Genomic DNA, 17,918 nt, shown 5'->3' with positions numbered 1-17,918 from the left:
CACCACAATTACAAAAACCCCATGCCACACCCTGGCCTGACCAAATACATAAAGATAAACACAAAATACTTTGACCAGGGCGTGACAGAACCCCCCTAAGGTGCGGACTCCCGAACGCACAACCTAAACCTGTAGGGGAGGGTCTGGGTGGGCATCTGTCCGCGGTGGCGGCTCTGGTGCTGGACGTGGACCCCACTCCATAATTGTCTTAGTCCACCTCCTTAGTGTCCCTTGAGTGGCGACCCTCGCCGCTAACCTTGGCCTAGGAAACCTAACAACGGGCCCCACTGGACTGAGGTAGCTCGGGACCGAGGGGAAGCTCGGGACCGAGGGGAAGCTCGGGAGTGAGAGGAAGCTCGGGAGTGAGAGGAAGCTCGGGAGTGAGAGGAAGCTCGGGAGTGAGAGGAAGCTCGGGAGTGAGAGTAAGCTCGGGAGTGAGAGTAAGCTCGGGAGTGAGAGTAAGCTCGGGAGTGAGAGGAAGCTCAGGAGTGAGAGGAAGCTCAGGCAGGTTGATGGATCTACCAGATCCTGGCTGGCTGGTGGTTCCGGCAGATCCTGGCTGACTGGCACTTCTGGCGGATCCTGGCTGACTGGTGGATCCTGGCAGACTGGCGGATCCTGGCTGACCGGTGGATCCTGGCAGACTGGCAGTCCTGGCGGATCCTGGCCGACTGGCGGATCCTGGCCGACTGGCGGATCCTGGTCGACTGGCGGATCCTGGTTGACTGGCAGTTCTGGCAGATCCCGGCTGACTGGCGGATCTGGAAGAGTCTGATTGACTGGCAGATCTGGAAGAGTCTGGTTTACTGGCAGATCTGGAAGAGTCTGGTTGACTGGCAGATCTGGAAGAGTCTGGCTGACTGGCAGATCTGGAAGAGTCTGGCTGACTGGCAGATCTGGAAGAGTCTGGCTGACTGGCAGATCTGGAAGAGTCTGGCTGACTGGCAGATCTGGCGACGCTAGGCAGACTGGCAGTGCTGGGCAGCCTGGCGATGCTGGGCAGACTGGCGATGCTGGGCAGACTGGTGGCGCTGGGCAGACTGGCGACGCTGGGCAGACTGGCGGTGCTGGGCAGACTGGCGGTGCTGGGCAGACTGGCGATGCTGGGCAGACTGACGGCGCTGGGCAGACTGGTGACGCTGGGCAGACGGGGGGCACTGGCGGCGCTGGGCAGACTGGCGGCACTAGCTGCTCCATATAGGCTGACAGCTCTGGCGGCTTCTTACAGACTGACAGCTCTGGCGGCTCCGTGCTGACTGGCTGCTCCTTGCAGCCTGGCAGCTCCTTGCAGACTGACAGCTCCGTGAAGACTGACAGCTCCGTGCAGACTGACAGCTCCTTGCAGACTGACAGCTCCATGCAGACTGGCTGCTCCATGCAGACTGGCTGCTCTATGCAGACTGACATCTCTGGCTGCTTCATGCAGACTGACAGCTCTGGCTGCTCCATGTAGGCTGACAGCTCTGGCGGCTCCGTGCAGACTGGCAGCTCCTTACAGACTGGCAGCTCCTTGCAGACTGGTAGCTCCGTGCAGACTGGCAGCTCCGTGCAGACTGGCAGCTCCGTGCAGACTGACAGCTCCTTGCAGACTGACAGCTCCTTGCAGACTGACAGCTCCTTGCAGACTGGCTGCTCCATGCAGACTGGCTGCTCTATGCAGACTGACATCTCTGGCTGCTTCATGCAGACTGACAGCTCTGGCTGCTCCATGTAGGCTGACAGCTCTGGCGGCTTCTTACAGACTGGCAGCTCTGGCGGCTCCGTGCAGACTGGCAGCTCCTTACAGACTGGCAGCTCCTTGCAGACTGGCAGCTCCGTGCAGACTGGCAGCTCCGTGCAGACTGGCAGCTCCGTGCAGACTGACAGCTCCTTGCAGACTGACAGCTCCGTGCAGACCGGCAGCTCCGTGCAGACCGGCAGCTCCGTGCAGACCAGCAGCTCCGTGCAGACCGGCAGCTCCGTGCAGACTGGCAGCTCCTTACAGACTGGCAGCTCCTTACAGACTGGCAGCTCCTTGTAGACTGGCTGCGCTGAACAGGCGGGAGACTCCGGCCGCGCAGGAGAGGAGAAAGGCTCTGGCTGCGCTGAACAGGCGGGAGACTCCAGCAGCGCTGTAGAGGAGAAAGGCTCCGGCAGCGCTGAACAGGTGGGACGCACTGTAGGCCTGATGCGTGGTGCTGGCACTGGTATGCCGTGCATGCTATGCCAAGCCCACACCTTTCTTTCTACTCTGTCCAATACATCCTCCACACTCTCAGACTCAGCACTCTGCTTCGCCGACAGCTCCAATTCCATCCATGGCTCTGCCCAGGGTCCTTGTCCGTCAAGGATCTCCTCCCAAGTCCATTTATCCAAAGAGTGCAGCCTCTCCCAATGCTGCTGCTGCCTCTGTTGCTTCTCCTGCTGCTGCCTTTGCTCCTGCTGCTGCCTTTGCTGCTGCTGCTGTTGCTCCTGCTGCACCTGTCGCTTCTCCTGCTGCTGCTGTTGCTGCTGCCTCTGTTTACCACGCCGCTTGGTCCTTGGTTGGTGGGTGATTCTGTAACGGTTTTCTAGTGGTGATGAAGGAGAGTCGGACCAAACTGCAGCGTGTCGATTGAGATTCATGTTTAATCAAATAAAGAACCACGAACACTACACAAAACAATAAACGAAACCGAAACAGCCTATCTAGTGCAAACTAACCAAGAGTACACATAGGACACTAAGGACAATCACCCACGACAAACTCAAAGAATGTGGCTGCCTAAATATGGTTCCCAATCAGAGACAACGATAAGCACCTGCCTCTGATTGAGAACCATTCCAGACAGCCATAGACTTTGCTAGATAACCCACTAAGCTACAATCCCAATACCACCACCAAAACCCCAAGACAAACACACCACAATTACAAAAACCCCATGCCACACCCTGGCCTGACCAAATACATAAAGATAAACACAAAATACTTTGACCAGGGCGTGACAGAAGAGTTATATTAGGAAAATTCTAACTTTGTAATCTGAAGATTTTACTTGGTGCCCCGACTTCCTAGTTAATAACATTTATATGATTAGTTTAATCACGTAATAACAATTACAGAGAATCGATTTGATAAAATAAGTCTTCACTTTAATGATGCCAAAGACACGACACAGTAGAATAAATGTTTCTGACTCATATCGATGCCTTTTTCTATTTTCTATGCCTTTTTCTATTTTCTCTGTCAAGTGTGGTGCCAGGACAACAATCTCTCCATCAATGTGAGCAAGATAAAAGAGCTGATCGTGGACTACAGGAAAAGGAGGGCCGAACAGGCCCCCATTAACATCGACGGGGCTGTAGTGGAGCGGGTCGAGAGTTTCAAGTTCTCTGGTGTCAACATCACCAACAAACTATCATGGTCCAAACACACCAAGACAGTCGTGAAGAGGGCACGACAACACCTTTCCCCCATCAGGAGACAGAAAAGATTTGGCATGGGCCCCCAGATCCTCAAAAAGTTATACAGATGCACCATCGAGAGCATCCTGACCAGTTGCATCACCGCCTGGTATGGCAACTGCTCGGCATCTGACTGTAAGGCGCTACAGAGGGTAGTGCATACGGCCCAGTACATCACTGAGGCCAATCTTCCTACAATCCAGGACATATATATTAAGTGGTGTCAGAGGAAGGCCCAAAAAATTGTCAAAGACTCCAGTCACCCAAGTCGTGGACTGTTCTCTCTGCTACCATATGGCAAGCGATAGCGGAGCGCCAAGTCTAGGACCAAAATTCTCCTTAACAGCATCTACCCCCAAGCCATAAGACTCCTGAAAAATTAATCAAATGGCCACCCAGACTATTTACATTGACACGCCTCCATTTGTTTTCACACTGCTGCTACTCTGTTTATTATCTGTGCATAGTCACTTTACCCCTACCTACATGTACAAAATAACTCGACTAACCTGTATCCCCGCACATTGACTCGGTACCGGTACGCACTGTATACAGCTTTGTTACTGTTATTTTTATTGTGTTACTTTTTATTTCACTATTTTTACTTTAGTTTATTTAGTACATATTTTCTTAACTCTTTCTTGGACTGCATTGTTGGTTAAGGGCTTGTAAGTAATAATTTCACAGTAAGGTCTCCAGCTGTTGTATTGAAAGCATGTGACAAATAAAATTTGATTTGATTTGTAACTGATGAGTTGTAAACATCACATTTAATTTGTTTGCAATCGCATTTGCCGGCAATAATTGTGTCTGTTCACTTGTGCATGTCAATTTTGCGTGCTCAGACTTACGATGACAAAGAGATTTGTAGATGTGCAAACAGTAATTTGCAGAGAAAGAGAGAGCGAGCTCTGGGAGGTGGGACCTTGTGTCAATTAGATACGGTTTTGGTAGATTTGCCTAAACTGGTTAGTTGGTGCCAGCTCACATGGGCCATGTTGTCTGGTGCAACAGCGACGTGCATTAACAGTTTACCGCTGAGACTGATTGTGCAATGTCCACCATCTTCTTTGTAATTTGTTTTTGGAAGCTATTGTCCAAGTTATTGTTATTAAGAGTTTGTAACTCTGTTGTAGGCTGATAGTTGCGGTGTTGGGAAAAGTACCAGAAGGTCATACTTGAGTAGTAAAGTAAAGTAAAGATACCTTAATAGAAAATGACTCAGGTAAAAGTGAAAGTCATGCAGTAAAATATTACTTGAGTAAAAGTCAAAGTATTTGGTTTTAAATATACTTCAGTATCAAAAGTAAATGTAATTTCTAAAATATACTTAAGTATCAAAAGTAAATGTATAAATAATTGTAAATACTTTTAAATGTTTTTAATTTACGGATAGCCAACAAAGCATATGTGTTTTGTGAATCTGCCACATCAGAGGCAGTTGGGATGACTGGGGATGTTCTCTTGATAAGTGCGTGAATTGGACCATTTTCCTGTCCTGCTAAGTATTCAAAATGTAACGAGTACTTTTGAGTGTCAGGGAAAATGTATGGAGTAAAAAGTACATTATTTTTTTGAGGAATGTAGTGAAGTAGAAATAGTCAAAAATATAAATTGCAAAATACAAATACCCCAAAATAACTACTTAAGTAGAACTTTAAAGTATCTTAACTTAAGTACTTTACACCACTCGATACAAGGTACCAAAATCGATTAGGTGAAGCTACTTTTCAAGCTATTTTTAAGCTAGCTAGTTAGCTAACGTTAGCTTGATTTTGTATGGAGCCATAGCCATCTAGCCAGCATAATCATTAGAAAAGGAATCATTCACCTGCTCAGACCTAGCAACTGACATAAATCCCACGATGTATTGATCACCCAGATAGATCTGGAGTTTTAGTAGACACACAACTGAATGTAGAAAATAATTGATCTAGCTTTGACATTGGCTGCATTTGGTACTGCCCTTTGGATTCATGTAAAACCCTATCTAAACCATTTGCAATTGTCTATCCGCACTCTCCAGGCTGCAATCTATTCCCAGTTAGACTGTTCAGGGTTTCATCAGCTCCCTGGGGGATGTGAAGGACATCCAGAACTCCCTGGCCGAAGTCAGCAATGACTGGAGGCAAAGCATCAACACCATTGAGAACCTGAAGGACGTAAAATATGCTGGAATGTAACACAGTAAGCTTGCCTCAGCCATGGAGAACCTGAATAATATATTTTCATGTACAGTATGTTCAGCTGCACCATTACATGACACTTGATTGGGAACTATTATTCTTGGCTTGCATTGCATTTGATGTGACACTGTACAGTTACAATGTATTTGTGTATTAATATTTATCCTCTCTTCCTGTGCAGTGCCTGAGATGGTGGGAGACACTTCGTTAATTAAGCAAGCCGAGTTGCTGGAGGGCCAAGACAATCTGATGAACCTGCAGTGCTCATGGAATGACCTCATGTACAATCAGTAACGCATTGGCAGCAAGAACATGCACAACATGAACCTCATTTGAAACTACTTTGGACAGGTGCAGGGCCCGTCAGACAACCTGGTCAAGCAGCTGTGGATAGTGTTGTAGCATACCATGGGCAAGGCTGGAGGCCACAGAAGCAGTGATGCTGGTGCAGTGCTTCCCAACACATTACAACACCTTGACAGGTTCTTCAAGCTCTACCACAACACTCTGTCCATGAGGGTGCAGGAACTGGCTGCAGAGTGTGGGAGAAAGATGTACATATAGGGAGAAACTTAATACTGTACCACAAGAGAAAGATACACTTAGAGTGCATTTGCCATTCTGGTAAAATGCATTGTCTATTGTATAGGACAGGAAGCCAAAGTAAGGCCAGCTGGACATACCAAGGTCAGAGGGACATACAAAGGAGGGGGTCAGCCAAATGACCAACTGATGGACTATAGACATAGGGCATATATTTTTAGGACATGAACAGAAAAGACACATAGTCTACTAGTCCTAATAAGGACAAGCCAAACATAAGGGGCCCATAGGATAAGATGGGCATGTATTATTTTTGGGACATGAAGAGGTCCTGGCACCATTATAACTTGACTGAAAGCAGATATGGGCGTTATTGGGCGTGAACAAGCAGGAAGCACAGATTAAAAGATAATGGTGGCAGATGGACTGAGGAAAGTAACTTCATTTGCATGTGGGATGGACTCATATGTTGTATGTGTATAAATCAGAATCAGTGCTCTGGAAAAGTGTGTGTTCCGCAGACCATCTAGGCTTCTGATATGTTTGTATTAAAAGCCTATATTGAATTCACAAGTTCTTGTAAGTGTTATATTTTGTAACGATCCTCCACGACAAGAGGACCTGACGGCCAACAAGACATTACAACACCTTGACAGGTTCTTCAAGCTCTACCACAACACTGTGTCCATGAGGGTGCAGGAACTGGCTGCAGAGGACCTGATTACCAACAAGACATTACAACACCTTGACAGTTCCTTCAAGCTCTACCACAGTACTGTGTCCATGAGGGTCCTGGAATTGGCTGCAGAGGACCTGACGACCAACAAGACATTACAACACCTTGACAGGTCCTTCAAGCTCTACCACAACACTGTGTCCATGAGGGTACAGAAACTGGCTACAGAGGACCTGACGACCAACAAGACATTACAACACCTTGACAGGTCCTTCAAGCTCTACCACAACACTGTGTCCATGAGGGTCCTGGAACTGGCTGCAGAGGACCTGACGGCCAACAAGACATTACAACACCTTGACAGGTTCTTCAAGCTCTACCACAGTACTGTGTCCATGAGGGTCCTGGAATTGGCTGCAGAGGACCTGACGGCCAACAAGACATTACAACACCTTGACAGGTCCTTCAAGCTCTACCACAACACTGTGTCCATGAGGGTCCTGGAACTGGCTGCAGAGGACCTGACGGCCAACAAGACATTATAACACCTTGACAGGTCCTCCAAGCTCTACCACAACACTGTGTACATGAGGGTGCAGGAACTGGCTGCAGAAGAACCTGACGGCCAACAAGATTGCGTCCCTCATCTGGTTCCTTAATTAATACTTACAAAAGTAAGTTTGCACTTCCCTCTGTGTAACTCATTTATAGGGGCCTGTGTTTTGGTTAATCATGTCACATGACCTGGATGTTAACTTTCATTAAAAAGGTAGAGACAATACATCACGCAAAGTAGCCACAGGTGTAAGTGTCCATGATTGAGTCTTTGAATGTAGAGTTGGAGATAAAATCAAATCCTATTTATTTATAGAGCCCTTTTTTACATTAGCAGATGTCACAAAGTGCTACAGAAACCCAGCCTAAAACCCCAAACAATGCAGATGCATAAGCATGGTGGCTAGGAAAAACTCCCTAGAAGGACAGGAACCTAGTAAGAAAGCTAGAGAGGAATCAGGCTCTGAGGGGTGGCCAGTGCTCTTCTGCCTGGATATAAGAGAACATGGTTATTAAGATTGCTCTAAAACTGTCCAGTTTAAGTGTTTTTTGCAGCTTGTCCCAGTCGCTAACTGCAGTGAACTGAAAAGAGGAGCAACCCAGGGATGTGTGTGCTTTGGGGACCTTTAACAGAACGTGACTGGCAGAACAGGTGTTGTATGGGAAGGATGAGGGTTGCAGTAGGTATCTAGCCAGGTATACAGAGATGGCCAGTTTACAGAGGGGCAGCAGGTATCCTCTATCTCAGTGGCCATCTTCCAGAGATAGTTTCCCCCCTCTGCTGGTTCCATACTCTCTCTTATAGGGGAAGGAGAACATGTCATTAGTACCGTCAGCTGTGCTTAATTGCCTCTGGTTACCTTGTCTCCCATGCCTTGTTGGACTACTATCCGTGAGCCCAGCCTGCCCTCTGGTGGTCCTTCCACATTCATGTGTCCGATACAATGTACACTATGTTGGGTAATTGCAACCAACATTTGCAGCAATGTGGGGATTTCTATGAGAAATAGATGTTCCACTCAAAAATAATTGTCCTGCTTCATTCAATATCTGCATTAGATTTTTGACAAGTTCACTTAGGTTGGTGAGGGGATGTTCCACTCAAAAAAAAAAGATCACTTGGTCCTAGTGAAATACACAGCACTCAGTTTAGGCATGGAGGCAGATCATTAAAGAGTAACAGCAGCAGATCGCAGTAAGGTCTGATTTTGAACACCTCGGCTATGGCAGTGAAGTCACACAGCCAGCCATTCCCCTCAGCCCGGAGGAGAACAGAGATGGGGCAGACAAACTGTAACAGCAGTATACATTACAATACATGCCAATAACCGCATTATCTACCAAGGCAATTCTCTTCGATTATAATCACAGCCGTATATATTCCCCCCCAAGCAGACACATCGATGGCTCTAAACAAACTTTATTTGACTCTTTGTGTCACGACTTCTGCCGAAGTCGTTGCCTCTCCTTTTTCGGGCGGTGCTCGGCGTTCGACGTCACCGGTCTTCTAGCCATCATTGATCCATTTTTCATTTTCCATTGGTTTTGTCTTGTCTTCCCACACACCTGTTTTCAATCCCATTCATTACCTGTTGTGTATTTAACCCTCTGTTTCCACTCATGTCTTTGTCAGAGATTGTTTAATTGTCAGTGTTGTTATTTTATTTTGTTTTGTTGTGTTGGTGCGCGACGGGTCCTCGTACCCATGTTTTTTCATGTCTGTACGTTTAGTGTTATGGAGCATGTTCTGTTGACATTTATTAAAAGTCTCCATTTACACTTCATTTTGACTCTCCTGCGCCTGACTTCCCTGCCACCTATACACACGATGCTGACAGAATCTCTGACCATAAAAATATGAAGTCAGCAGGAGAGGACACTACGCCCATGGAGTTGGAGGAATATGTCCGGGAACAAGCAGAGGCGATTGACTGTTTGAGCACGGTAATGGATCGCATTGTCCAGAATATGGATCGCTGGGAGAGACAGGGAGTTTCTCCAGCGCCTCCACCACCACAACCGGAATCTCCCTTGAACGCTTTTCCCCCTCCGGAACCGAAGATCCATTTATCCCTACCCACGGGATACAACGGAGATACTGCCGGCTGCCAGGGTTTCCTCCTAAAGCTGAACTTGTATCTGGCCACGGTCTCCCCAGTACCATCTGACCGTGAGAAGAGTTACGCCCTCGTCTCATGCCTCACTGGGAAAGCCCTGGAATGGGCCAGCGCTGTGTGTAGAAAGGAGGATGCAGCGTTGGACCATTTTGAGGAGTTCACCCGCCAATTCCGGATAGTATTCGACCATCCACCCGAAGGCAAAGCAGCGGGTGAGCTCCTCTATCATCTGAGGCAGGAGACGAGGAGTGCACAGGAGTTTGCTTTGGAGTTTAGGACCTTGGCTGCCAGCGCTGGATGGAGCGACAGGGCCCTGATCGACCATTACCGTTGTAGTCTACGTGAGGACGTCCGTCGGGAGCTGGCCTGTAGAGACACCACCCTCACCTTCGACCAGCTGGTGGACATGTCCATCAGGCTGGACAACATGCTGGCTACTCGTGGACGTCTAGATCAGGGTCTGGTTGTTCCATCCTCCTGCACCCTCTCTCCCGAACCTATGGAATTGGGAGGGATGGTGCGCAGGGAGATCGGAGGGGTTCCCGCTCGAGCACCATTCATTCATGGTCACCACTGCTGGTCGGTGCTGGGTTGGTTCCTCTGGGAATAGAGAAGGCAGGCAGGGCATTCTGGCATCACCACAGGTGAGTAGGCACCATTCTCATCCAGAGCCCTCTGTTGCACTAATGTTTGTCTCGGTCTCTTTTCCTGATTTTTTCCCCATGCATTCCCAGTATAAGGCGCTAGTAGATTCAGGTGCGGCTGGAAATTTCATTAATAAAAGTTTAGCTCATAGTTTAGGGATCCCTATTGTTTCTGTGGATATGCCTTTCCCTATTCATGCCTTAGATAGTCGACCATTAGGGTCAGGGTTTATCAGGGAGGTAACCGCACCTTTGTGTATGATAACGCAGGAGGGTCACAAGGAGAAGATTAGTCTTTTCCTTATTGATTCTCCTGCGTATTCTGTGGTGCTAGGCCTACCCTGGTTAGCTTGTCATAACCCCACTGTTTCTTGGCCACAGAGGGCTCTCCAGGGGTGGTCGCGAGAGTGCTCAGGTAAGTGTTTAGGGGTTTCCGTTGGTGCTACTACGGTGGAAAGTCCAGACCAGGTCTCCACCGTGCGCATTCCCCCCGACTATGCCGATTTGGCTCTCGCCTTCTGTAAAAAGAAGGCGACTCAATTACCACCCCATCGACGGGGGGATTGTGCGATAGATCTCCTGGTAGACGCTGCATATCCCAAGAGTCACGTGTATCCCCTGTCGCAAGCGGAGACAGAGGCTATGGAGACATATGTCTCTGAATCCCTGCATCAGAGGTTCATTCAGCCATCCATTTCACCCGTCTCTTCGAGTTTCTTTTTTGTGAAAAAAAAGGATGGCGGTTTACGCCCGTGCATTGATTATCGAGGTCTAAATAAAATCACAGTGAAATATAGTTACCCGCTACCTCTGATCAATACGGTTATTGAGTTAATGCACGGGGCACGCTTTTTCACAAAATTGGATCTCAGGAGTGCGTACAATCTGGTGCGTATTCGGAAGGGTGATGAGTGGAAGACGGCATTTAGCACCACCTCAGGTCATTATGAGTACCTTGTCATGCCATATGGGTTGATGAATGCTCCATCAGTTTTCCAATCATTTGTAGATGAGATCTTCAGGGACCTGCACGGGCAGGGTGTAGTGGTGTATATCGATGATATTCTGATATACTCCGCTACACGCGCTGAGCATGTGTCCCTGGTGCGCAGGGTGCTTGGTCGCCTGTTGGAGCATGATCTATATGTCAAGGCTGAGAAATTCTTGTTCTTCCAACAATCCATCTCCTTCCTAGGGCATCGGATTTCCACTTCAGGAGTGGAGATGGAGAGCGACCGCATTACAGCCGTGCGTAATTGGCCGACTCCAACCACGGTAAAGGAGGTGCAGCGTTTTTTAGGGTTTGCCAATTACTACCGGAGGTTTATCCGGGGTTTTGGTCAGGTGGCTGCTCCCATTACCTCACTGCTAAAGGGGGGCCCGGTGCGCTTGCAGTGGTCGGCTGAGGCGAACAGGGCTTTTGGGCACCTGAAGACTCTGTTTACCTCGGTGCCTGTGTTGGCTCATCCGGATCCCTCTTTGCCATTCATAGTGGAGGTGGACACATCCGAAGCTGGGATAGGAGCAGTGCTCTCTCAGCGTTCGGGCACGCCACTGAAGCTTCGCCCCTGTGCTTTCTTTTCGAAGAAGCTCAGCCCAGCGGAGCGAAACTATGATGTGGGGAACCGAGAGCTGTTAGATGTCGTAGAAGCCTCGAAGGTGTGGAGGCATTGGCTTGAGGGGGCTAAACACCCTTTTCTCATCTGGACTGACCACTGCATTCTGGAGTACATCCGGCAGGCGAAGAGACTGAATCCTCGCCAGGCAAGGTGGGCCATGTTTTTCACTCGTTTTGTGTTTACTCTTTCTTACAGACCAGGCTCCCAGAACGTTAAGGCAGACACATTGTCTCGGCTGTATGACACAGAGGAGCGATCCATGGATCCCACTCCCATAATCCCAGCTTCGTGTCTGGTGGCGCCTGTAGTGTGGGAGCTGGACGCGGACATTGAGCGGGCGTCACGTACAGAGCCCTCTCCCCCGGAGTGTCCAGCTGGTCGTCTGTACGTTCCGTCTGCTGTCCGCGACCGATTGATCTATTGGGCTCACACGTCATCCTCCTCTGGTCATCCTGGCATAGGTCGGACGATGCGCTGTCTTGATGGGAGGTACTGGTGGCCCACTTTAGCTAAGGACGTGAGGATTTATGTTTCCTCCTGCTCGGTGTGCGCCCAGTGCAAGGCTCCTAGAGACCTGCCCAGAGGAAAGCTACAACCTCTACCCGTTCCTCAACGGCCGTGGTCGCACCTGTCGGTGGATTTTTTGACTGATCTTCCACCTTCACAGGGTTACACCACGATCCTGGTCGTTGTGGATCGGTTTTCGAAGTCCTGTCGTCTCCTCCCTTTGCCCGGTCTCCCTACGGCCTTACAAACTGCAGAGGCCCTGTTTACACACGTTTTCCGGCACTATGGGGTGCCTGAGGATATAGTGTCTGATCGGGGTCCCCAGTTCACATCAAGGGTCTGGAAGGCGTTCATGGAGCGTCTGGGGATCTCGGTTAGTCTTACCTCAGGTTTTCACCCCGAGAGTAATGGGCAGGTGGAGAGAGTTAACCAGGATGTGGGTAGGTTTCTGCGGTCTTATTGCCAGGATCGGCCGGGGGAGTGGGCGAAGTTCGTGCCCTGGGCATAGATGGCTCAGAACTTGCTACGTCACTCCTCCGCTAACCTTACCCCTTTTCAATGTGTATTAGGGTATCAGCCGGTTCTGGCTCCTTGGCATCAGAGCCAGACCGAGGCTCCTGCGGTGGACAATTGGTTTCGGTGCGCTGAGGAAACCTGGGAGGCAGCCCACGTCCACCTTCAGCGCGCCATAAGGCGCCAGAAAATTGCCGCAGACCGTCGCTGCAGTGAGGCCCCAGTGTTCGCACCAGGGCACAGGGTCTGGCTCTCGACCCGAAACCTGCCCCTCTGCCTGCTCTGCCGGAAGCTGGGGCCATGGTTTGTGGGGCCGTTTAAAGTCCTGAGGAGAGTGAACGAGGTATGTTATGTTAACCCCTCGTTCCATGTGTCTCTCCTCAGGTGGCTGGCCTGCTCCAGGAGGCTGAAGTGCGTGATGTTCCTCCGCCTCCTCTAGACATCGAGGGGGTCCCGGCGTACTCTGTTCGATCCATTTTGGATTCGAGACGTCGGGCGAGGGGCCTTCAGTACCTCGTGGACTGGGAGGGTTACGGGCCGGAGGAGAGATACTGGGTTCCGGTGGAGGACGTGTTAGATCCTTCCATGTTATCAGAATTCCACCGTCTCCATCCGGATCGCCCTGCACCTCGCCCTCCAGGTCGTCCCCAAGGCCGGTGTCGACGCACTGCTGGAGCCGCGCGTCAGGAGGGGGGGTACTGTCACGACTTCTGCCGAAGTCGTTGCCTCTCCTTGTTTGGGCGGTGCTCGGCGTTCGACGTCAACGGTCTTCTAGCCATCATTGATCCATTTTTCATTTTCCATTGGTTTCGTCTTGTCTTCCCACACACCTGTTTTCAATCCCATTCATTACCTGTTGTGTATTTAACCCTCTGTTTCCCCTCATATCTTTGTCAGAGATTGTTTAAATGTCAGTGTTGTTATTTTGTTGTGTTGGTGCGCAACGGGTCCTCGTACCCATGTTTTTTTCATGTCTGTACGTTTTAGTGTTATGGAGCATGTTCTGTTGACATGTATTAAAAGTCTCCATTTACACTTCATTTTGACTCTCCTGCGCCTGACTTCCCTGCCACCTATACACACGATGCTGACACTTTGCAAACTGGAATCCACATATCCTGAGGCTGCATTCATTGTAGCTGGGGATTTTAACAAGGCTAATCTGAAAACAAGACTCCCTAAATTGTATCAGCATATCGATTGCGCAACCAGGGCTGGCAAAACCTTGGATCATTGCTATTCTTCCGTGACGCATATAAGGCCCTCCCCTGCTCTCCTTTCGGAAAAGCTGACCACGACTCCATTTTGTTGCTCCCTGCCTACAGACAGAAGCTAAAACAAGAAGCTCCCGCGCTGAGGTCTGTTCAACGCTGGTCCGACCAATCTGATTCCACGCTCCAAGACTGCTTCCATCACGTGGACTGGGATATGTTTCGTATTGCGTCAAACAACAACATTGACGAATACGCTGATTCAGTGAGCGAGTTCATTAGAACGTCCGTTGAAGATGTCATTCCCATAGCAACGATTAAAACATTCCCAAACCAGAAACCGTGGATTGATGGCAGCATTCTCGTGAAACTGAAAGCGTGAACCACTGCTTTTAATCAGGGCAAGGTGACCGGAAACATGACCGAATACAAACAGTGTAGCTATTCCCTCCGCAAGGCAATCAAACAAGCTAAGCGTCAGTATAGAGACAAAGTAGAATCGCAATTCAACGGCTCAGACACAAGAGGTATGTGGCCGGGTCTACAGTCAATCACGGATTACAAAAAGAAAACCAGCCCAGTCACGGACCAAATCAAATCAAATTGATTTATATAGCCCTTCGTACATCAGCTGATATCTCAAAGTGCTGTACAGAAACCCAGCCTAAAACCCCAAACAGCAAGCAATGCAGGTGTAGAAGCACGTTGGCTAGGAAAAACTCCCTAGAAAGACCAAAACCTAGGAAGAAACCTAGAGAGGAACCAGGCTATGTGGGGTGGCCAGTCCTCTTCTGGCTGTGCCGGGTGGAGATTATAACAGAACATGGCCAAGATGTTCAAATGTTCATAAATGATCAGCATGTTCGAATAATAAGAAGGCAGAACAGTTGAAACTGGAGCAGCAGCACGGCCAGGTGGACTGGGGACAGCAAGGAGTCATCATGTCAGGTAATCCAGGATGTCTTAACTGTTTTGCCCGCTTTGAGGACAATACAGTGCCACTGACACGGCCCGCAACCAAAACATGCGGACTCTCCTTCACTGCAGCCGAGGTGAGTAAAACATTTAAACGTGTTAACCCTCGCAAGGCTGCAGGCCCAGACGGCATCCCCAGCCGCGCCCTCAGAGCATGCACAGACCAGCTGGCCGGTGTGTTCACGGACATATTCAATCAATCCCTATACCAGTCTGCTGTTCCCACATGCTTCAAGAGGGCCACCATTGTTCCTGTTCCCAAGAAAGCTAAGGTAACTGAGCTAAACGACTACCACCCCGTAGCACTCACTTCCGTCATCATGAAGTGCTTTGAGAGACTAATCAAGGACCATATCTCCTCCACCCTACCTGACACCCTAGACCCACTCCAATTTGCTTACCACACAAATATGTCCACAGACGATGCAATCTCAACCACACTGCACACTGCCCTAACCCATCTGGACAAGAGGAATACCTATGTGAGAATGCTGTTCATCGACTACAACTCAGCATTTAACACCATAGTACCCTCCAAACTCGTCATCAAGCTCGAGAACCTGGGTCTCGACCCCGCCCTGTGCAACTGGGTACTGTACTTCCTGACGGGCCGCCCCCAGGTGGTGAGGGTAGGTAACAACATCTCCACCCCGCTGATCCTCAACACTGGGGCCCCACACGGGTGCTTTCTGAGCCCTCTCCTGTACTCCCTGTTCACCTACGACTGCGTGGCCACGCACGACTCCAACTCAATCATCAAGTTTGCGGACGACACAACAGTGGTAGGCTTGATTACCAAAAACGACGAGACGGCCTACAGGGAGGAGGTGAGGGCCCTCGGAGTGTGGTGTCAGGAAAATAACCTCACACTCAACGTCAACAAAACTAAGGAGATGATTGTGGACTTCAGGAAACAGCAGAGGGACCCCCCTATCCACATCGATGGAACAGTAGTGGAGAGGGTAGTAAGTTTTAAGTTCCTCGGCGTACACATCACAGACAAACTGAATTGGTCCACCCACACAGATAGCATCGTGAAGAAGGTGCAGCAGCGCCTCTTCAACCTCAGGAGGCTGAAGAAATTCGGCTTGTCACCAAAAGCACTCACAAACATCTACAGATGCACAACCGAGAGCATCCTGGCGGGCTGTATCACCGCCTGGTACGGCAACTGCTCTGCCCACAACCGTAAGGCTCTCCAGAGGGTAGTGAGGTCTGCACAACGCATCACCGGGGGCAAACTACCTGCCCTCCAGGACATCTACACCACCCGATGTCACAGGAAGGCCATAAAGATCATGAAGGACAACAACCACCCGAGCCACTGCCTGTTCACCCCGCTATCATCCAGAAGGCGAGGTCAGTACAGGTGCATCAAAGCTGGGACCGAGAGACTGAAAAACAGCTTCTATCTCAAGGCCATCAGACTGTTAAACAGCCACCACTAACATTGAGTGGCTGCTGCCAACACACTGACTCAACTCCAGGCACTTTAATAATGGGAATTGATGGGAATTGATGTAAAATATATCACTAGCCACTTTAAACAATGCTACTTAATATAATGTTTACATGCCCTACAGTATTTATCTCATATGTATACGTATATACTGTACTCTATATCATCTACTGCATTTTGTAATACATGTATCACTAGCCACTTTAAACCATGCCACTTTGTTTACATACTCATCTCATATGTATATACTGTACTCGATACCATCTACTGCATCTTGCCTATGCCGCTCTGTACCATCACTCATTCATATATCTTTATGTACATATTCTTTATCCCTTTACACTTGTGTGTATAAGGTAGTAGTTTTGGAATTGTTAGTTAGATTACTCATTGGTTATTACAGCATTGTCGGAACTAGAAGCACAAGTATTTCGCTACACTCGCATTAACATCTGCTAACCATGTGTATGTGACAAATAAAATTTGATTTATTGATTTATTAGTGGAAATAGTGGGGAAAAGGTGGCTTAATTATAACAGAAATCATAAGTTATTGGCTGAATTTGACTGAATAGTTAGATTAAGTGTGTATTTTCTGATGAAAATCCCCTTGGGGAAAAAAACACATCTGTATACCTGAAGAGGAAGTGCTCCCTCTTTCCTCTCGTTTGTGTTTTTAAAGGTGACCGTTTTCTGCATCAGAGCTTTGATGCACTCAACGACCAATCTGAGATGGGCCTTTGTGGTCATCTCCTAAACACATCACATGAATACAAGCTACCACATAACACTGTCACACGAGATCCATCTGGGAGGTACTTCCTTTTTAGACTGTTGATAAACACCCTATGAGTGGATGTATGGTTATACGTTAGTCACATTTGGTCAGAGAATTTATTAATTAACATATTCCTATATACAGTGTGGGACTCAATTGAATGTTTGACCGTTGTAGATGATGGCAGTCATGTACTGGATATAGCACTGAGGGAGCTGCGGGTCTATCAAGTAGTCTTCCTTTTAGGTGATTGCCTCTTCGCTGTACCTGAACATCCAATATTTGACATTCGTAGACGAGGTGTACAGTACTTTGAATTCCCTGAGATACTTTTACTAACCTCTGTGTAAAGTCATATCCAAAAACATAACACAATTATTAAGACAACTTTTATAAGCCTTCATCTGTTTTAAACAGAGCTTCAAGAACCTGCTCTTTAAGTTCTTGTCGATCTAGGCACCCACAAAGATCAGATGTGAGGCGAGAGAGGAGAAAACAGATGTCAGATTATCTCTCATGACAAAATTAACAATGGATATACAGTACTAACTAGAGCTGTGGTACTTATTCAGACAAGAATCAATTCTCAGGTCACCTAGGCCGGTGATGTGTTTTGCAGTCCTGTGGGTGTGCTAAACCTCAATCTGCCTGTGGTCCATCTTCAGTTTCGCCGAGATCATTTCCCTTACTTTGTCCTCTGACTCCTTCCAGG

This window comes from Oncorhynchus tshawytscha, linkage group LG10 (genome assembly GCF_018296145.1).
Source record: "Oncorhynchus tshawytscha isolate Ot180627B linkage group LG10, Otsh_v2.0, whole genome shotgun sequence".
Classification (NCBI taxonomy): Eukaryota; Metazoa; Chordata; class Actinopteri; order Salmoniformes; family Salmonidae; genus Oncorhynchus; species Oncorhynchus tshawytscha.
This window is presented reverse-complemented; position numbering follows the sequence as displayed.